This window comes from Schistocerca nitens, chromosome 1 (genome assembly GCF_023898315.1).
Source record: "Schistocerca nitens isolate TAMUIC-IGC-003100 chromosome 1, iqSchNite1.1, whole genome shotgun sequence".
Taxonomy (NCBI): Eukaryota; Metazoa; Arthropoda; class Insecta; order Orthoptera; family Acrididae; genus Schistocerca; species Schistocerca nitens.
The window spans coordinates 1,167,809,840-1,167,832,439 of NC_064614.1; positions in this window are offsets into that span (position 1 = coordinate 1,167,809,840).

The window sequence follows — 22,600 nt, forward strand, 5'->3', positions numbered from 1 at the left end:
AAAGGTACGGGCAAACTTTCAGGAAACATTCCTCACACACAAATAAAGACAATACACTCCTGGAAATTGAAATAAGAACACCGTGAATTCATTGTCCCAGGAAGGGGAAACTTTATTGACACATTCCTGGGGTCAGATACATCACATGATCACACTGACAGAACCACAGGCACACAGACACAGGCAACAGAGCATGCACAATGTCGGCACTAGTACAGTGTATATACACCTTTCGCAGCAATGCAGGCTGCTATTCTCCCATGGAGACGATCGTAGAGATGCTGGATGTAGTCCTGTGGAACGGCTTGCCATGCCATTTCCACCTGGCGCCTCAGTTGGACCAGCGTTCGTGCTGGACGTGCAGACCGCGTGAGACGACGATTCATCCAGTCCCAAACATGCTCAATGGGGGACAGATCCGGAGATCTGGCTGGCCAGGGTAGTTGACTTACACCTTCTAGAGCACGTTGGGTGGCACGGGATACATGCGGACGTGCATTGTCCTGTTGGAACAGCAAGTTCCCTTGCCGGTCTAGGAATGGTAGAACGATGGGTTCGATGACGGTTTGCATGTACCGTGCACTATTCAGTGTCCCCTCGACGATCACCAGTGGTGTACGGCCAGTGTAGGAGATCGCTCCCCACACCATGATGCCGGGTGTTGACCCTGTGTGCCTCGGTCGTATGCAGTCCTGATTGTGGCGCTCACCTGCACGGCGCCAAACACGCATACGACCATCATTGGCACCAAGGCAGAAGCGACTCTCATCGCTGAAGACGACACGTCTCCATTCGTCCCTCCATTCACGCCTGTCGCGACACCACTGGAGGCGGGCTGCACGATGTTGGGGCGTGAGCGGAAGACGGCCTAACGGTGTGCGGGACCGTAGCCCAGTTTCATGGAGATCGTAGCGAATGGTCCTCGCCGATACCCCAGGAGCAACAGTGTCCCTAATTTGCTGGGAAGTGGCGGTGCGGTCCCCTACGGCACTGCGTAGGATCCTACGGTCTTGGCGTGCATCCGTGCGTCGCTGCGGTCCGGTCCCAGGTCGACGGGCACGTGCACATTCCGCCGACCACTGGCGACAACATCGATGTACTGTGGAGACCTCACGCCCCACGTGTTGAGCAATTCGGTGGTACGTCCACCCGGCCTCCCGCATGCCCACTATACGCCCTCGCTCAAAGTCCGTCAACTGCACATACGGTTCACGTCCACGCTGTCGTGGCATGCTACCAGTGTTAAAGACTGCGATGGAGCTCCGTATGCCACGGCAAACTGGCTGACACTGACGGCGGCGGTGCACAAATGCTGCGCAGCTAGCGCCATTCGACGGCCAACACCGCGGTTCCTGGTGTGTCCGCTGTGCCGTGCGTGTGATCATTGCTTGTACAGCCCTCTCGCAGTGTCCGGAGCAAGTATGGTGGGTCTGACACACCGGTGTCAATGTGTTCTTTTTTCCATTTCCAGGAGTGTATATTATGTGGACATGTGCCCGGAAACGCTTAATTTCCATGTTAGAGCTCATTTTAGTTTCGTCCACCTACGTTTAATGGAGCACGTTATCACGATTTCATACGGGATACTTTACCTGTGCTGCTAGAACATGTGCCTTTACAACTACGACATAACATGTGGTTCATGCACGATGGAGCTCCTGCACATTTCAGTCGAAGTGTTCGTACGCTTCTCAACAACAGATTCGCTGACCGATGGATTGGTAGACGCGGACCAATTCCATGGCCTCCACGCTCTCCTGACCTCAACCCTCTTGGTTTTCATTTATGGGGGCATTTGGAAACTCTTGTCTATGCAACCCCGGTACCAAATGTAGAGACTCTTCGTGCTCGTATGGTGGACGGCTGTGATACAATACGCAATTCTCCAGGGCTGCATCAGCGCATCAGGGATTCCATGCGACGGAGGACATTTTGAACATTTCCTGTAACAAAGTGTTTGAAGTCGCGCTGGTACGTTCTGTTGCTGTGTGTTTCCATTCCATGATTAATGTGATTTGAAGAGAAGTAATAAAATGAGCTCTAACATGGAAAGTAAGCGTTTCCGCACACATGTCCACATAACATATTTTCTTTCTTTGTGTGTGAGGAATGTTTTCTGAAAGTTTGGCCGTACCTTTTTGTAACACCCTGTATATTGCATAGAGGCCTCATTTTCTTTACGTTCTTTCATCGGTTGGTAACTTTACTTTACTACTCATTTTCATATTCTATACAAGCAAAGGATTTGGATTATGATTCAGGTTGTTAGATTTAAACACAATGTTCATCTAAATATATATATTGTTAAAATTGGAAGTCATACACAAAACCCACCATTTCCAACATTTTTGTAGCACGAATAACTCTTACAAAAAATTTTACAAAACGCTTACCGTGCCGAACCTTGGACATACAAATCCTAACTCTGAACATCATCTAAAAAAAAAATAATTTTGAAATCATTATATATCTTCTCTCATTCTCAAGTTTGGTCAGGGGCAGGTAGCTGCGACTCCCCCCTTAAAGCTGTCTGCACACGTCTGATTCCTCCGGGCACCTACCTGCGACTCCCAGGTTTTTTACTGCGCGCGCACGGCTCTCTTAACCATCAAAGATCCTCCTACTCAAGGATATTATACCCGTTCCACCTTGTGGTTGGCAACTACCGACTATTTTCTTGAGCTACCCTGATCAGACCTTAGCACATATCTTTCAGGATGTTAGGGAGCAGCTGGGGCTTTGGCGTCGGTCTCAGTTGTGGCTCCGGGCTCCTCACGCCATCCAGTTTCCTGCCTCCCGCCCCCCCTCACCGCTGTCGAAAAATTGCTCCCTACACGACAATGGTTCCACATTTTTTTGGAGGGGAAGCGAGAGGGGGAGAAATGTGCAGTCCTTACGCATCGACTTCTGGCCGACCAGCGCAGCGCCCCGAAACGGCCAGAAGATGGCGCTGACCCGCACGCCAGTAGAAAAAGCGGCCAGGGCCACACCTCCAGAAAAGAGTTCAGTGACCCCTGTCAACGCTGACTTAACCAGCCGTCCATCGCTGGTGGCCGCAGTTCGGTTGCAGTCTTAGAGAGAATCAGTACTAATAGGAAGAAGATACTTAGCCTGCGTTCAGCGACTAGTAGGAGTGTGAAAAATATCCGCACGTTAGGGGAACATGAGCCTACCTTATAACAATAGGTTATGTTTCTTTCCTCTTTGGAATTACAGAGTTCGACGAATTTGTAAGTAGTATTGTGTACAGATCATTTGGTATTCCTGCCACCGGCCACCTCAACATCCCTCCTTCCTTGTTCGTGTCAGTGCTGACTCCCACGGTAGTCAGCAAAGCAGTGTACCCCTGTCCTGAGAACCACCGATTTAATAAAAAAAAAAAACACCTAAGCGTTCATGAAGACAGTTTATTTAATATCTTACAGTATCAGTGATGCCCTACTTGACCTTATGACCCTACTTGCTTTCAGCGGTGCTGAGAGAGAGAGAGAGAGTGAGAGAGAGAGAGAGAGTACTGTATTGCACAACCGAGACCTGGCGAAAAACCCGACAGTTAGTGAACGGTACACAGCGTCGTAGCTGTACAATAACTCCGAAAAGTATTCGTCTGCCAAAATGATTTTATGTTTAACGCTGTACAGATGGTGGGAAACTGTTGAAATGCAGTACAGAAGGGAGATGTTTGTTGATCAGTGAAAAGGGGACTACAATAAAGTAACAAGAATTCAATTTACATATACATCTACATCTACGTGATTACTCTGTTGTTCACAATAAAGTGCCTGACATGGGGTTCAATGAACCACCTTCAAGCTGTCTCTCTACCGTTCCATTCCCGAACGTCACGAGGGAGAAACGTGCACTGAAATTTTTCTGTGCGAGCCCTGATTTCTCTTATTTTATCGTGATGATCATTTCTCCCTATGAAGGTGGGTGACAACAGAATGTTTTCGCAATCGGAGGAGAAAACTGGTGATTGTAATTTCATGAGAAGATTCCGTCGCAAATAAAAACGCCTTTGTTTCAATAATTGCCACTCTACCTCACGTATCATGTCTGTGACGTCGTCCGTCTGATGCGGATCCCACACCGCACAGCAATACTCCAGAATAGGGCGAACAAGCGTGGTGTAAGCAGTCTCTTTAGTAGACCTGTTGCACTTTCTAAGTGTTCTGACAATGAAAGGTAGCCTTTGGTTTGCTGTACCCACAATATTATCTATGTGATCGTTCAAATTTAGGTTATTTGTAATTGTAATACCTAAGTATTTAGTTGAATTTACAGCCTTCAGATTCGTGTGACTTATCACGTAATCGAAATTTAGCTAATTTCTTTTAGTACTCATGTGGATAACTTCACACTCTTCTTTATTCAGGGTCAATTGCCACTCTTCACACCATACAGATATCTTATCTAAATCATTTTGCAAGTCGTTTTGATTATCTGATGACTTGACAAGACGGTAAATGACAGCATCATCTGCAAACAATCTAAGACGGCTAATCAGATTGTCTCCTATGTCGTTAATATAGATCAGGAACAATAGAGGGCCTATAACACTTCCTTGGGGAACGCCGGCTATTACTTCTGTTTTACTCGATGACTTCCCGTCTATTACTACGAACTGTGACCTTTCTGACAGGAAATCACGAATCCAGTCGCACAACTGAGGCAATACTCCGTAGACACGCGGTTTTGGATAGAAAACGCTTATTTTACGTAAACATAGTTAAATATTTAAAAGTAAGGATAGGGAATTCGGAATGCAAAATAGGTATACGTCTGTGACATTGAAAATGGTACCATGAGCATGGAATGTTTTCGTCTTTACTTTGCAGGTCCTCCTACCCTCTTAATATTTTCTTGTATTTTCCTTGGCATGGTATCCACCGGAGATTCTGTTATTTGCACTGTGATTTCACGCCATTCCTCTACTAGACATTTACTATTATGTCTGTTGGATATCTTATGATTTTTCATATTTTTGTTGAGTACGTTCCATAAATTCTGTGTTGACTTAGTGTCTAGGGATTGCGGTGGTGTCGGCATGCTAAGGGGAATCTTGTAAATCTTGTACAACAGTCATAGACTCACTAGAGCTGTGTGTTGTGGATGATTATCTTGTGTGAAAATACCCAGAAAGACCCATATTGTTCACGCTTCTAAATGTATGAGGTTGTTTTTAGGATGTTTATGTAAATTCTGAGGTTCCCATTTCCATCAATAAAACACAAATCCCGCACACCATTTGCACTCATGGAGACCCATAAAAACCCAGTTCCTCCTCCATGTTTAGCTGTAACATATTTATCTCTTGAAGTTCACAGTTCTTTCTCCTCCACACCGTTAATCGCCCCTTTGACAAAAACAATTCAGATTGACTTTCGTCAGTAACAACAACCATCTTTCAAAAATCAAACCCGTCATATTTATGTTGTCTTGCAAGTATAACTCGCTTCCCTCCGTTGATTCTACTGACGTATTTCCACTGTCGACTATAGCGGATGAAATACATGTGCATAGGGAAAGGAGATTGGTGTGTGCCAGTGCGGTACCATACCTGGAAACTTGTTTACTACACGAATACCTTGTAATGTGTTGTTTGTGGTGGTGCTCGTGAGTGTACTGGGATTCGGCAGCAGCTAGTGAAAGCTTCCTGCCATACTTGCGAACTCAATACACCATTAAACATCATATCCCTTCGCTGTCAACTGAGGCAGAACCAGTTTAGGTTGTGGCATAACACAGGCAAAAGTAACGAAAAGGAGAAGCTCTGCCTCCAGTAAGCTCTCTCAAATCTATAATTTTATTTTATCCAGTGATTCGAAGGGTACATAAGGTCTGAAGGACTCTTGTTTTATTTGGTTCAAATGGCTCTGAGCACTATGGGACTCAACTGCTGTGGTCATCAGTCCGCTAGAACTTAGACTACTTAAATCTAACCAACCCAAGGACATCACACACACCCACGCCCGAGGCAGGATTCGAACCTGCGACCGTAGCAGCAGCGCGGCTCCGGACTGGAGCGCCTAGAACCGCACGGCCACCGCGGCCGGCTGTTTTATTTGAACTTAAGACAGGCTATCAGTCACACGAGAGGGTTCCTGTGTTGTTCCTCCATTAACAGTTTAATACGTTGTTTTTCTTTTCTTGTAACACACCCAATCAGTGTACACCGCCATACACTATGTTTTCTTCTACCACAACTTCATCCATGTCAGCTACTGCTAAACCGACATTAACACGTTTCGATTCTCTGGCTCTCACAGAGAACTGAACATCACATGGCATAAACTATATCACTACCATAACACAGGCAGGTAGACATAAAACACAGAGGCGATGTTTCTCATTGACAAAAATGTGGAAGACATCGAAAAGTCTGGAAAAGTTTGCAGTATTGTAGAGCGCATCCAACAGCTATTCGAAGGTGATTGCCTGTACAGTTAAGCTCATCTTCCCATCGACAGGATAGTGGATGTCTCGGTGCTCCGTTTTTAAAAGCATTATTTCTTCATTTTGCAGTCATGTACATGATTACTATTCCGGTCTTGACCAGCGCCAGGAGGTGCTCTTCATAACACACGCGAGGTAGCACAAATAAAAAGAGGTACAGTTATCTCATAGGTGAAAATAAAATAAAAAATAAAAATAAAAACGTGCAGGCATCACACCATATGGAAATAGGACGAGTCTGTAGCAATGAGGAACGTTTCCAAACAACCGTAAAAATAGGCCCGACGTATTCCTGCCTGTCGTAAGAGGCGACTAAGAGAAGTCTCACACGTTTAGGCCTTTATGTGTTATCCCCTGTCGGGTGTGACCTCCATTCATCAAAATTTTTCCGAAGAACGAGCCAATTGGGGAAGGGTGCCTTACATACTGCATCATGTCCATCGTGCATTGAGATCCTAATTTCTCGTCGTTGCATTGCAGTCCCGCACATTCTCGGTCTTTTGAGCGAGGAAACCTTCCAGGGTGCGTTTTCCACCATGCGCTATGCAGTGCCGCTTTCTGCGTCGACGTTGACCATGCACTTTTTTGCACCTGTTATCGAGCATGGTAGCCAGTCCGTTGTGGTGGAGCCACCATGTACCCTGTTGGTTGTAGCCCCCTGCCAACTTAGAGATCGCTTGGCTCATGCCTGCTCCGTTAACTCCCCACGGATGCCAAGGAGTAGATGCCGAGCTTCCTGGGGTATTAGGACTCCTGGCAATGGCCATCCTGCCAGGTGGCCCTTGCTGAGGCTGGGTGGCGCCCGTTGGAACGCCCTTGGTCAGAGGGGGTGGCATCAGGGTGGATGACACGCAGTGAAGAGTGAAGTACGGTACGTCATTTCTTGCTGGTGGATACCCACCAGCAGTTCTAAGCGTTCCTGGCTACAACGTGAGAGGAACACATGACTGACGATGGCAGTGAAGGTTGTTCACCCCAGTACCTCGTCTGTACAAGAGTTGGTGGTGAATCATTCATATCAACGAAGCCTCAGTTTTTTGTGGAGCATTTAGGCGACAAGATTGAGGAGGTGGAGGGCTTGTCCAAAATGCGCTCTGGTTCAGTCTTAATAAAAACAGCAACCTCTGTTCAGTCATGGGCATCACCCACCTATGACAACCTGGTGAAGTTTCTGTTTCCATTGCCCCCCATAAGAGCTTAAATATAGTCCTGGGTATTATATTCCATGGGGACCTTCTTTTACATTTTAATGACGAACTTCGAGACAATTTAGAGCGGCGAGGTGTTCACTTCGTGCAGCATGTCCATCGGAGTCCGAGGGATAATCGGGTGCCACCTGTTCATCAACTTGGCCTTCGGGGGTGACACATTACCTGATGGTCAACTGCTATGATACCAAGCCACATATCCCTCCCCCAATGCAGTGCTTTAAGTGTTGGAAATTCGGTCATATGTCTTCCCACTGTACTTCCAGCGCCACCTGCCGAGATTGTGAGATTGTGGACGACCTTCCCTCCCATTACTCCATGTGCGCCGCCTCACATCTGTGTCAACTGTGGAGAGCACCATTCACCTTGCTCGCCAGACTGCAGGATTCTACAGAAAAGATGGAAGATAATGGAATATAGGCCCCCCTTGATGGTGGAGGGCGCTTCTTTCGTCCACCTTCCCTCCCCCCCCCCCCCCCCCAACAATCGGGGACGTCCTTCCGCACTTCTAAGCGAGAGAAGCATTCCACTTCGGCTCCTCTCGCTCAGAAAGGGTCCCTTGGGTCCCTTCCTTCCCAGGTTTCTCCTAGAGGGAAGGCTGATCAATCCCTTTGACAATGACATGCTTCAGTCAGTAACGACCATCTTCAGATCTACAATATAAAAATATATACTCCTAGTGGTCTGTGTGTCTTTCAACACAATACAGCATTATTTGTCACAATATACTATCATACAACCAGGGAAATGTTCAGACATAATACGGTAAAGTGTATACCACGTCCTAATGTGATAAGGCAGTAATGGCATCGTCAAAACATTTAAATATACTCAGCACAGCATCGTTACATAGATCTAAAATAAGGTGTAGAATAGGCCACATCGTCCACATAGTAATTTTTGCAACTAGCTACTGAAGTACAGTAGCTACCAGAAATCTGTTTGCCTACATCCTCCATAGATGTCGCTACTGTGGGCTTAGATGTAGCCATCAATTACTTAATATGATAATTTTCTCCTTTGTTGTGTTTCAGTGCCCAATCTGGGGCGGCCTGCAGGAGCATTTGCAGTGCTCTTCAGCCAAAAGACGGTAATTATAAAAATTAGACATTTAAAATAACAGAATGGAGAAAATATTGCGTACATAGATATAAAGAAATGGGGAAAAGTACGGAAGAGAACAGACAAAAAGGGGGGGAAGGACTGTAAAATGGAGATAAAAACCGTAAAAAAAATTAGCACAGACAAAAGAAAACCACACACTGGATCATAAAAGTATCGACAGACGGCATAGCACATAACAATCACTGACAAAAGCACTATGTACAAGTCCAGCACACAATTAAAATCACAGCACTTGGCGCACAGGAGAACACTACCAAACACAACACTGACGTAGTACATTGATGATGATGAGCAAACAGAAAGAGTCTGCCAGGAGCATACAGATGAGGGAGGAAGGAAGAAGGGAGGGAATGGAGAAGAGCAGTGAGGAGGGAATAAGGGAGGGGGGAGGATAGGAGGGAGAAGGGAAGGAGATAGGGGGGAAATGGGTGGGTAGGTGCGCCGAAGAGGGCCAGTGAAGGAAGGACGTGGGAGGGAAGCAGTCGATGAGTGGTTGCAGGGACTCAGGGAAGGAACGAGAAAAATCCGCTTTGGGAGAAGGAGGGGAGAATAAAAAAGGGGGACTCTTGGCGGGGAGGGACAAGGCCAGGTTACAGTTGGAAGGAAGGGTTGGGGGGGGGGGGATGAAGCCTGCGGACAGTGTAAAGGATGCAGGAGGAAAAGTAATAGATGGGGAAAGGGGATCAGGTCACACAGGAGCCATGTGGGGGAAGAAAGACAGATACAGTAGGCAAGATGGAGCGCATGGCGTCAGAGGATTTGGAGGCCCTCGTAGAAGTGGGTGGTTTCAGAGACCCAGGCAATGCTGGCATAACAGAGGATAGGACAGATGAGGGATTTATAGGTGTGGAGGACGGTGGAAGGATGCAATCACCACGTCCAGCCTGACAGGAGTTTCAGGAGGCAAAGGCAGGAATTGGCTTTCTGCTGGATGGTTAGGAGGTGAGGAGTCCAGCTTATGTGATGGTCGAGGGTGTGGCCAAGGTATCTCAGAGAGGGGGTGAGCTGGATGGGATGACCATAAATGATGATGTAGAAATCATGGGGATGGAAGGATTGGAAGGTGCAGCCTACAATGATTTCCTGGGTTTTGGAGGGGTTGAGATGAAGGAACCACTGGTTACACCAAGTAGTGAACTGCTCAAGGTGGGTTTGCAGGGTGGGTTGGAAGTGTTGAAGGGTAGGATAGAGAGTCAGGAAGGCGGTGTCATCAGCATATTGGAGAAGGTGGACCGGTAGGGGTGTCTTGGGCATATCGGCGGTGTACAGGAGACGGAGGAGAGGGGAGAGGACAGAGCCCATGGGGACACCAGCAGTGAGATAAAAGATGCGGGAGTTGGTGTTGAGAAGGGTGACACAGGAAGGACAGCATGAGGAGAAGGGAGCGACCAGATGGACAAAATTGATAGGCAGAGCGTAGGTCTGGAGTTTAAAGAGGAGATCAGGATGCCATAAGCGGTCATAGGCACTTTGGAGGTCGAGGGAAAAAAATGTTGGAGCGATGGGAGTTAAGATGGAGGGAGAGAAGGTGGACAAGGTTAAGGAGTAGGTCTTCACCAGAGAAGGAAGGTCGGAAGCCACACTGGGTTAGGGGAAGGAGGTGATGTTTATTAAGGTGCTGATGAATATGACGGGAGAGAATGGATTCGAGTTTGACAGTCTGTGTTACAAGTGCCAGAGTTGCTGTCGCCGCTGAAGCTGGTGTCGAGTTTACAATTGATGACGACAAACTAACCTTAGCCTCTCCAGATGCCTTCCTAGCGATGTTTACATATTCCTTGCACATACTGACATCGGCGTCACAGTCTGCGTCCGAAAGGAGATCCTGAATTGTATCGTCAAGCGCTCTCAAACGACCTAACGTATCTTGCAGCCGTGTCCGAAAGTACTCAGCCTATATTTTCTCATGTATCTTCTTCATTAATTGCCGTACTGAAGCGCGTTCCTAGTGTTCTTTCACTCTATCGTTTCCTTTTGAAGTTAAGTAAACGTATTTCTACATCTGTCTCCATCATCGTGCTTTGAACTGATGACATACACAAGCACTCAAAAAATATCTACAAGGAATCGTAAATATGCCCGTCTCAGTTAACCGTTAGGGAGTGTTAGTCAAAGATTGTAGTACAACAAACAATCGACGGCGCTATCTGTGCTCCAATATACAAACTGTCACTACTCAGCATCCTTGCACGTAATACTCAATCTTAATATGAATATCAGCTAACATGCGCGCCTACTAAAACGAGCCTACCAGGAGAAACGTATTAGTCAAATACAGTTTACGAAGTAACGCGATCATAGGCTGCGCTTCTAAAGGCTGTCTCCGTTTTTACCTCGTTTCGAGGACGTGAAACAAGTGGGCGTCGTTTCCTTCTTTCCTTTTCCGTGTAGCAGCTGCATCCCAGGTTTCGGCAACATGTTACGTATCGTATAATAATTGACATGACAACATTTATCATTATCTCATTCTTACAGCTTTGTTAGAGATATATGATACAAAGAGTAATACACTACAAACAGAGTATTTTTTTCATTCCTCAACAGTACTGGTGTGGTGCACTCCATCTCGGCGGGCATTTTCATCAAAGAGGTTAGGCTATGAACCTTTTCTTCAAAGGAGAGGTCGTTTGGCGCCATTCCAAGGACTGCCGTTTTCTTTTCAGTTCAAAATGATCAACCGACGTTTCTTCGGCGGGTGACGATACTCGACAAAAAATTCCACTATCAGCCGCATAATCCGCAAGCAATTCGGCACAGATTGTCCTTCGTAGCACTTTATGGTCGTCTGTTAGGAGGCGAGTAACCCACTGGCCACACAAATGGCTCTAAGTACTATGGGACTTAACATCTGAGGTCATCAGTCCCCTAAACTTAGAACTACTTAAACCTAAGTAACCTAAGGACATCATACACATCCATGCCCGAGGCAGGATTCGAACCTGCGACCGTAGCAGCTGCGTGGTTCCGGACTGAAGCGCCTAGAACCGCTCTGCCACAGGGGCCAGTGGCCGCACAACGTTTGAGTCCCCTACTGATCAACAAGTGTGTCAACACTACCAACAGAGACGTTCAGCTGAGCAGTAAAGTTTTTCATTGTGATTCGTGGATGATCTCGAATGAAAGCGTCCGCAAGTCCAAACACTGCAGGAGTCACAGCTGCGTGCGGCCTGTTAGCACGAACTTGTTGCGACGATGACAGTCGTCTCGCCCAACACCTCACCGTGCTTTTATTCACTGCCAGGTCTCAGCAGACATTCCGCAAGCGAGTCTGTATATCTTTGATGTTCTGGTTTTCCACCAAAGGAAACGTAATGACAGCCCTCTGCTTGTAACGTACTTTCCTGAGAAACGCAGTTTTGAAGGCTATTAGTAGCGCCACAACCTATTGCAGCTTCATGAAACTATAGGGGCTGTCCCACGACAAATTCTGCTTTTTTTTTTCAACTGAAATCGGCCGAGAAACAAAAAGTCTTGCGTTACTTATAGTGCGCCCTTTCTATTTTGTTCCTGTCCTCACAAATTGAAAAATAGGCAATTGTATAAATTTTACTTCAATTTTGTGTTACAGTGTAATAGCGTAACATTAACATTTAATTCGTTTTGTTTCTGTGGTCTTCATACAACGAGACTAATGTTCTTGTAACGGCTCAGCTTATATCGAATGGTAAATTTATTAGTTTTCACGTAACGATTGCAAAAGTTTTTTTCATTCATTCATTAACATCATTATGGGAAAATTTAACTTACTTATATTATTGAAATGAAAAAAAAAATCGGAACTCTGACCGACGAAGGCAATGGCGTAAGAGGGTAAGAGGATATTCAAAATCCTCCGCGCAACGCATGTGCTGTACCTTAGGTTTCACAATGATCTTATTGTTAATACAAAAAGGGTAAACAATTAATACCGGAACTATAGTCGACATTACTTATCTGCAAGGTAGATCAGGTAAAATAACCCACAAAATCTCGATTAAGAACCTATCGTGAGTCATCCTATCAAAGACATACTGATGTTCGAAAAAAAAAAAAAACAGAACACGTTAAACGACTAGAGATATAACGTTCATATTCACAGTACATATAGATTAGTATGTTCTGCAGAAATGATTAGCATTTCAGTGACATCGGTTCACCATGTGTCCTGTTGCCTAGTAGGCACAGAGCCCGCCAAGGGCCCTGATAACTTGTTCCATACGTATGCTGCATTTACCTGGTTCCAAAATTCATCTGTGATGGTTGGCAGTATGTCGCAGCACTGCACCCGTCGTTTCACAATATCCCATACATTTTCGATTGGCGACAAATCTGGTGATCTGTCGGGTCAGGGCAAAAAGCTGACATTCTGTGACACAAAAAATGCACGTGTTTGTGAGCAGCAACATGTGGTCACGCATTGTCTTGTTGAAAAATCACGTCTGGGTTTTTGTCCAGAAAGGGTATGGCTACGGGTTGCAGACTGCCATTCACGTAGGTCACACTGGACATAGTAACCTGGACAGAAATCTACTGTAATTTGTGTTTTTACCTAGTCACACCAAACATTATAAGGTCATGAGTTGGCACTGCATGTCTTGTGCTAATGCAGTCGCTGTGATGCCACTGCCCCTGTCTGAGGAAGAGCAAAATGCGGCCATCATTTTCAAACAAACAAAATCTGGATTCGTCCGAAAACACTATGTGATGCCACTCCTGTCCCTGCTGACGTCATTCCATACACCATTGTTGTCTATAACGTTTCTGCAGATTCCTCAAAGACAGGCAGAGAAGTGGACGACGCGTTCGTAACCCATGCCATAATAAACAGTGACGGACTGTCACGCCTGATAATGTACGACGCGTTACACTGCTGCGCTATTGCCCCAGAGCCGAGGAGGATGCAGATATGCCTTACAGTGCCATTCGGATGAGGTGTCAGTTTTCTCGGGGGTGATATGGGTGGTGTGACCTGGCCCATCCCGTCGTGTTCTACGGCATCCCGCGAACCATTCTGCATATACCGTTGCACTGCCGAGACACTCTGTCCCGCATGAGCAGCAATTTCCCGGACGGATGCATCACTTCTCTAACGCCAATCATGCATCCTCTTTCAGACTCACTGATTTGACGGTCCGGTTCGCGCATACATCTGTGAGGCATCCTGCACACTGATACATTACCTTCGGTTTATAACGACAACGAGAGACGCAGGCACATTCTACCGGCTGCGTGCGCTGAGCTGTGATATCGATGTTGACCTTGAACCCACGGGCCGGCATGGTTCAACGGTAATCATTTACGTAGAACATACTAATCGAACATGTCCTGTGAATATGAACGTCCACTCTCTAGTCGTTTAAGATGTTCTGTTTTTCTCTGAACATGAGTGTATAATTCTCGACTATTATCAAGTCGACCTAGAAACGTGGCCAAACAATAATATCGTGAAGTCACAGCCAAGCGGTGTTCATAATACGAAGGAGCCAACACCAAAAGAATGGTGTGGCTCGTAAAATTAGCGATTATTGAGTTGATACTTAAATGAGGCAAAAACAATTACGAACGTATAACTGCGATTATTTTCGAGCTTAGCATATACAATATGACACATTTGTAGACAGAGCTGCTCACCTCGCCGGCCGTTGTGGCCGAGCGGTTCTAGGCGCTTCAGTCCGGAACCTCGCTGCTGCTACGGTCGCAGGTTCGAATCCCTGCCTCGCACATGGATGTGTGTGATGTCCTTAGGTTAGTTAGGTTTAAGTAGTTCTACGTCTAGGGGACTGATGACCTCAGATGTTAAGTCCCATAGTGATTAGCGCCATTTGAACCATCCTCGAAGAAAATACGTAATTTTTGTATAAACAGTTAGGAACATTTGGGTCATTTTTAAATATGGAATAGTTGTTTAGTAAAACATTCACACATATCTAAATAATATTTTTGTACAAAAGCGCTGAGTCATGAAAGTCACAGTTGATCGTATCACACAATTCTCTGTTAGCATTACAACTTCAAGAACAAGTTCTGTTATTAGTATCTTGTTTAGTTGGTTGATTGTTTGATGTGGTGTGGGGTGGGGCGGAACCAAACAGCGAGGTCGTCGGTCCCATCGGATAAGGGAAGAGTAGGGAAGAAAGTCAGTCGTGCCCTTTCATAGGAACTGGCACTTCCCTGAAGCGATTTAGGGAAATCACGGAAAACACAAATCAGGATGGCCGGGCGCGGGATTGAACGGTTGTTGTCCCGAATGCGAGACCAGTGTGCTTCTTGTTTAGTGTTACTCCTTTTGAAGGGATCGGCACTTTCAACTGATTATCAGTCACAGTATATACTACGTGTGGGAGTGGACAGACAGATCGATACACATAGAAATAATACAATTTCCTTTCATTTTTTTACCTAGCTCTTCTGTGTAGATATTAAATTAATTTTATGTTTCACTTCCTAAAAGCTGTTATACATTTTTTTTAAATATTCATTATGGTTTGCTACACTAATGTTGATGCTTACCCACAATATTAGTACCGTCAACGCGTTCTTTTTTCTTCTGGTTCCTCTCTGAAAGGTCCTGCGGCTGAAGAGAAGTAGTCTGGGTATATCGGAAAATTGTCTGTCAAGGTATCTGAATCAGGCCGTACTTTTCAAAGTAAAGATGTTATGGTTCCTCCGTCTGTAGCTTATACTTCCTAGATAACGTTTGTAGCTGTGAAATGCCCGCGATGCACTAGAAAAAATGACCAGTGAAGTACATTAATCGTAATATATTCCAGCCAAGTGGTCGAGCAAATGCAAGTTTCAGATTATGGTATGGCACTGATGATGTCATCTAATTCTCTCGTTAGTAAATAACAAGGAGTATTTTTGTCAAATCTATCGATTTTCAGGATAAATGATTCTCGGAGTTATTGCTGCATGAGACTGCTATTCGGTCTCAAACTTTTGGCGACTTCTTATGTCTTTACCGTCAGAATATTTAGTATGTTAGCTAGTACTTTATTCAGTCGGTCGAATTATTACATCACAGAGTCTTAATGAAGTCGCGGACATTCCATATGCTACAACATTATGTCGATATTTAATATAGTCTGGTAGTATATGGAAGGTCGGAGAGTTCGAGATGACTCCATGACGTAATAATTAGACCATCTGAATAAACTACCAATTGGCCTACTGAAATCTCCTGACGGAGGAAGCCGTCGGAAGTTTGAGACTGAACAGCAGTCTGATGCGGCAAAAACTACGTGAAGCATTTATTCTGGAAATCATTACAATTGACAAAAACGCTCTTTGTTATTTTCTTACGAGATAATTAGATCACATCATCAAAAAGAAAACGAAATCTAAATCTGAATGTAATATGAGAAATCTCATAGTCCTTCCTAATGAAAATTAAAAACATACTAGTCCCACACAATTTCGAATTAATAACTCGTCGTCTGACGTGAACAGCTAATTTACAGATGTTCCCAATGATGAGGGTGTATAGATATTAACAGATCTTAAACACTAACCTAAACTAAATCCGCAGAATTACCTGACATACCCGTTGCCACTCAAACGTGCGGCTGCATCCGTAGCAGTTGCCCGTGGGGAAAGGACCATCTTTCTGAAGAAAGCGACGCAGCCAGTCACAACCGTGTTCCTTTGAAATTGCCCCAGTTATTTTCAGTTGTGGTTAACGGCGAGAACACGTAGGAGTTTTTCATAATTTTTGGTCGATTTATCTGTACTTTCATTTACCGTGGCTTCTTTTAAATTTAACATGAAGATAAAGGCCCAATGATGTAGCTTCGCAACAACTGCCATCAAAGAAGAAAGCGTTGCAGATCGGCTGCAGAACACAACAGGGCGCAACAGGTCGACTGCGAGGCCCCTGCCACATGTCAGCATGCACAGCCGCGACGCCGCAACTGCTCAGGATGAGTCGAAACAGAATGATTAAAAAAGAGTCTTTGCTGTTTATTGGCCTTTAAAAACAGGCTGCAAACAATTAATACCCACACGACGTAAGTTCTCCGAGCTTCTCTAAATATGAAGTGTGTCTGTGAAAGTCTTACATAAATACGTACAAAATTTTGATGGTTGTTCATTAATTTCTGTGGGTCCGTTTACTGCTTTTTCCTCTCTATTTCACTGGCTACTTTCCATCTGATATTTGGTGGTGATGTGGTCGCAAGTGGGTAAATTTTATGGAAAGGTGTAGGCCTCAGGTATCCGGTGACAATCCCGAAGGTCTCGTGTAATACGACGTGTACTTGTGTGTAGTGGCTGGAGCCTGCCATATTCCTACCGAATAGTCTCCTGCTGCAAAATAGAATCCCATTGCTGATGCTCGAAGAACTTCAGGTTGCTCTCACCATGTTGAATCAGTCAGTTCCCTTATAATACTGTGTCTTGCTCATACTTTTACTTTTACATTAGTGCAGTCTTTTCAAAATGACAGTGAGTCGTCTAAATCGACTTCCAAGTATTTTGGTTTGCAACAGTGTTGTAGTCTAACCCCTCCCTATTTTGTTTCCAACTGTTTATGCTTCTCTGTTATGCAGTTATGCAGGTGGAATGCGCATATTTGTGTTTCTCTGCATTAGGTAGCGGGTAATTTTTCGTCGTATCCAAAGGCTCTGTGGTTTTTTTTTTTTTTCCTCCAACCTCTTCAGATGTTCTTCCTTGAGCAGTAAGGGCAGTGTCGTCTGCAAATATGAATTTCTTTATTACCGGCTCGTGTGGCTGGTAGTTTGCGTAGATATCTCACAGACTAGGGGAAAGAACGCTGCTTTGTAGTAATCCATTCTTTTCGTTCAGGCTGGTGACAAATACACCTAATTAATCATATAAATATTTTCTTAGCCACTCATTTCTCGGATGAATTACGTTTGCTTAAAGATTCTTCCAGTGAATATCAGCCTGGAATCTGCTTTTCCTATAATTAGTTGTATGTGGTCATTCCACCTTAGCCCAGGGCGGCAACTCCTAGGGATCTCGCGGTTGTTATTTCCAGCGGTTGCTCTGCAGTAACGTAATCTAACACCAAAGACTGTATTCGTCTATTTATGCGAAGGATGTAACATGTATTTGCGTTTAGCAGTTACCACCCCCAGCATTAATCTTAGATCCGCCACAGGTTTTGCTCTATTTTTCCACACTCTTCCGGTATCGCAACACCATGGTCTGCGAACAACCTTACAGCAATTCCGGCGAAGTCCCCCGGGTAATTTATATGATTGTAAGCAATAATGACCTCATAACACTCCATTGAGGTATCCCAGACTTACTTTTACATCTGTCGATTTCGTCCCCTTAAGGACTCCGTATTCAATTCTATCCACTAAGAAACCCACCTCTCGCAAAGTAACTAGATGACTCAGTGCCCAGAAAGGCTGAAAAAACGAAGTTGAATGCTTTTGAGTCATGGCCAGAACAGTTTGACTGAAGTTGTATTCTCTTCTCCTTTTTGTTTCGCCCTTTTCTCGCATGTAGTCGGGACCGGCGTGGCTAGTTTCGGATTTGGCTCGGTTAATTTTGAGGGGAGGCCGGATACCCTCGCTGTCGCCATCGCGTTACCCTTCTGGATGGAATATCGGTACCTCAGCTGTCTGCGTGTAGTGTTACCCATGTGTCTGCAACAGCCCTGTTTTACTTACAGCACGTGGGAAAACGCCTGAAATCTACGCCCAGACTGTTCGGCACACTGGCTTTAGTCCGCTGAGAGAATTCGATATCCTGGGCCAGTGCAGTTGCAAGAACAGCGGAAGCGGCGAGCCGACAAGGGGGGTTGTCCGGGCGGCTGAACTAAATTTATTTCAGTTATGCCGGGACTGCGGAAGCAGAAGGCACGAGGGATCTGTGGCTGATGGCAGGTTGAAAGCTCTCCCGGAAGGGAAGTCTTCCTGCAAAATCTGAATGTAGTTTCGTTATGTTTAGAAAATTGCCCTCACATTACGTTGGACGGTAGTTTTGTGGATCACTTCTGCTGCCCTTCGTATAGATGAATGTAGCCTCCACATTCCTCATATTATAGAGCACAGTTTGTTTCTCTTTTGAGGGACCTATGGTTACGGGAGAAGCAAATTTAATTGCAAATTATTTATAGAATCATACAAACACTCCATTGGGCCATGAGGCTGTCCTGAAATTTTGCGATTTCAGCTGTTTCTCAACCTTCCTGACGCTAATGTCCATGACAGACATATTTTCAGTCAGTTGGAGTTGTAATATTTTCAACAGTTATATTCGCTGGCCATGAATGCGTTTGTACCCTTAAATTCACCGCAGAGAACGAGCCCACTTTGCTGATTTAGAAGACTTAGTAAAGACCAACGGAGGGCAAGAAGTTTGACATTGACTATTAGTAGCAATACTGCCGATATGCGCCTGGAATACTTCAAGAAATGGCTGGATGAGGAAAACGAACAACTTTAGTTTTTCTCAAAACAATTTGTGACTTACAGCGGTAACATCACAATTAAACAGATAAAACATTATTTGGTGTTCACGTCATGCAGGTTTCCTGTGTTCTGATGATAATCCATTATTTATATACCGCTTAACAATATAAAACATTTTCTGTGATTTTGTCAAAGAAAATATTAAATGGGGGTAATATCATCTCGGTTGTTAACCAACGTCATCTTGACTGTCAAAGGCCCGTGTCACGTTCTCTTATAAATCTATCGAATGACGATGGTCCCCCGATTGTAGCCACAGTCATTTTAGCCAATAACCTCACTTCCTCAACATTATCGCGGGAAGTACCACTTACTATGCCATGACGATGGCCCCCCTAATGGTAGCCACATGTGAAGGTATAGCCTTTAATGATAGGTAATATTTCTGCTTTTTCTTCTCTCATTTCTTTCGGTTTCTCAGACTTAGTATTTACATCTTTGATGGGGTAACATAGCTGTGTTTCATACTAATATTCAGACGTAACTTCATTTATTTCCTTTTCCCTAAGGAATAAATATTTTTCTTATCATTACTTTAATGGGAAGACCTTAAATTATTTTGTTTATTTTATCTGTATTTATCATATTACTTGTGCTGTGAAGAACTGCTATGTAGATCGTAGACACAAAAGCACAGAGAGCGATGTCGAAAGCACAGTTGAGCAGCGATGTACAGTGACGGATAGTTAGTGGCTGTGTGGGCGCCAGTATGGCGGACGCGCGTTGTTGGTTTGAGATGCGGAGGCTTCCCGAGACAGTGGATTGTCGAACTTTAGAACTGACGATTGTGATTACCGTCGCAGTACGAAATGAAAGCTGAAATGATCACTATGAAAAGAAAGATCGCACGGTTTGAGTATTAGTAAATAGACTGTGATTCTTGAGTTTCTCCCGGCGTATTTGATAATCAAAATATCCACGGGTGTACTGCCGGTCTACAGTGTCCAACGGGCACAATATTTCGGCGATCATACATGTCGCCATCATCAGGTGAACTGACGGACTGAGCTCCTGTGAACTTGCCGGCACGGAGATCCGTACACTATGGCTGCTCAGGGGGAACTGGGTTCGGTCGCGGCGGCGGCCGATTTAAATACCCTCCGCCCGCGGCGCGCTCACTCCGCCATCCGCGCCACGGTCGCGCGGTGGAACAGATTGCGACGGCGTCTGAGATGACGTCGGTGTGATGGCTCTATCCGCCGTGGTCGTCACAACTATACATTTGCTCGATGTACTCTTGATTAACCCAATCGCTGGTTCCCAAGCCTTGCTAAGATTATAGCCACAGTCACGCTTTATGAGGTCGTCATTGGTGCGAATTTCGATGGCCTCTCTAACAACGCTGTCCCAGTATCTCGACGTCTGTACCAGAATCCTCGTGCGTTCATACTCCATAGCGTGATTTTCCGACAAACAATGTTCAGCGACCGTCGACTTGCTCGAATACATCAGTCGAGTGTGCCTCTGGTGTTCACGGCATCTATCCTCGACGGTACGCATCGTCTGACCAATATACGACTTGCCACATTGACACGGAATCTGGTACACGCCGGCCTTCCTCAAACCGAGGTCATCTTTGGCGCTCCCCACCAGTGCACGAGTTTAATTCGGAGGACAAAACACAGTTCGGACCCGGTGTTTCTTCAAAATGCGGGCGATTTTCCCCGAGAGTGCGCCTGTATATGGGATAAACGCAGTGCCTATCTCCTCCCTCGTGATTTCATCCATCTCCACAGGTTGTGCTGTAGTGGGTGGGCGGAGAGCACGTTGAATCTGCCACTCTGAGTACCCATTTTTTCGAAATACAGTTCTCAGATGTTCCAGTTCCTGGGGTAGGCTCTCTGCGTCAGAGATAGTGCGCGCCCTATGTACTAGAGTTTTAAGCACCCCATTCCTCTGTGAAGGGTGGTGGCAGCTGTCTGCGTGCAAATACAGATCAGTGTGCGTTGTCTTCCGATACACCCCATGGCCTAGGGTGCCGTCAGGCCTTCTCTTGACCAAGACGTCAAGGAAAGGTAGTTTACCCTCCGTTTCAGTCTCCATAGTGAATTTGATGTTGGGGTGTATGGAGTTTAGATATCACAAGCTGCAGCCCTCATATCAATACGCCGCCATACCTGTCCAGCAGCGAACAGAGAAGCTGCATCGGCCTGCTCGCTCCCTAGTTGAAAGATTTAACAGAAATTCGCCGTTCAGACAGTAAATCGTTTGTTTCATTATAAAACTATTTTCTTACTTACCTTCCGCGACGCTAATAAAATTGCTTGAAGTGAACTATTAACTTTCAGTTGAGCATTGTTTATTTATTAGTTTTTTTTCCTTTTACTTAAACTATCTCTCGCTTTTAAAATAATGCTGTTTCAGTTGCATGTTTTTGAATACCTAGGATTTTTTACAAACGTGTGTACAGTGTCATTTTCAAATTGAGTTGGCATACTTCAGTTTTTGATAAGGTCGCTTGCGTAAATCGCAATGGCTGCCATAAGTTTCTCTCCACCGACAAGTAGAATTAAAGCCACTTGTTCGCTATTGGTCTAAGATTGACAGCGAGGGCAAATTGAATATGACAGCCATCAAACCACGCAGGTTGTCTTTACATCGTATTTAGACTCGTGTTACCATACTTTCATGAGCAATATCTTGGTTGTTAATGATTGCAGCGATAAGTGAGCGGATGTATGGTCTAATCATGCGCTGTTTACAAGTTTAGTGACAGAATTGTGTGTGACCTACATAATTTAGCGACTAGGTTAAACGGATGTATAGTCTAATCTTGCAGTTTTGACGGGTTTAGTGACTGAATTGTGTGTGATTTACATAATATAGTGACTAGGTTGAACCACATGCTCCACATCCACACAATTGGGAAATGAAACGAGTTATTCTGCGGTGAAATAATCAGACATCAGTTCGGTTAGGTTATTTCTAACAAAACCTCGCGTAAATTCAGGGCCTATAGTCTCCCGAACTACACCTCTGAGAACAGTTTTCTCCAAATGCACTGGAATTTTATGCAGTAACACCACTTCACCAGTAGAAGAGCAGAAAAACTCCTTTTTACACGAGAACCCGACATTTGTGTATGACAGTATTTAGTTAAACGTAGCCAGCCGCGGTGGCCGAGCGGTTCTAGGCGCTTCAGTCCGGAACCGCGTGACTGCTACGGTCGCAGGTTCGAATCCTGCCTCGGGCATGGATGTGTGTGATGTCCTTAGTTTAGTTAGATTTAAGTAGTTCTCAGTTCTAGGGGACTGATGCCATCAGATATTAAGTCCCATAGTGCTCAGAGCCATTTGAACCTTTTTTTAGTTAACTGTGGACGCCACAAGAGCCTGAAGAAGATCCCCCCCAGGAAGGGGGGGGGGGGGCAAACCTCGAATGGATAGA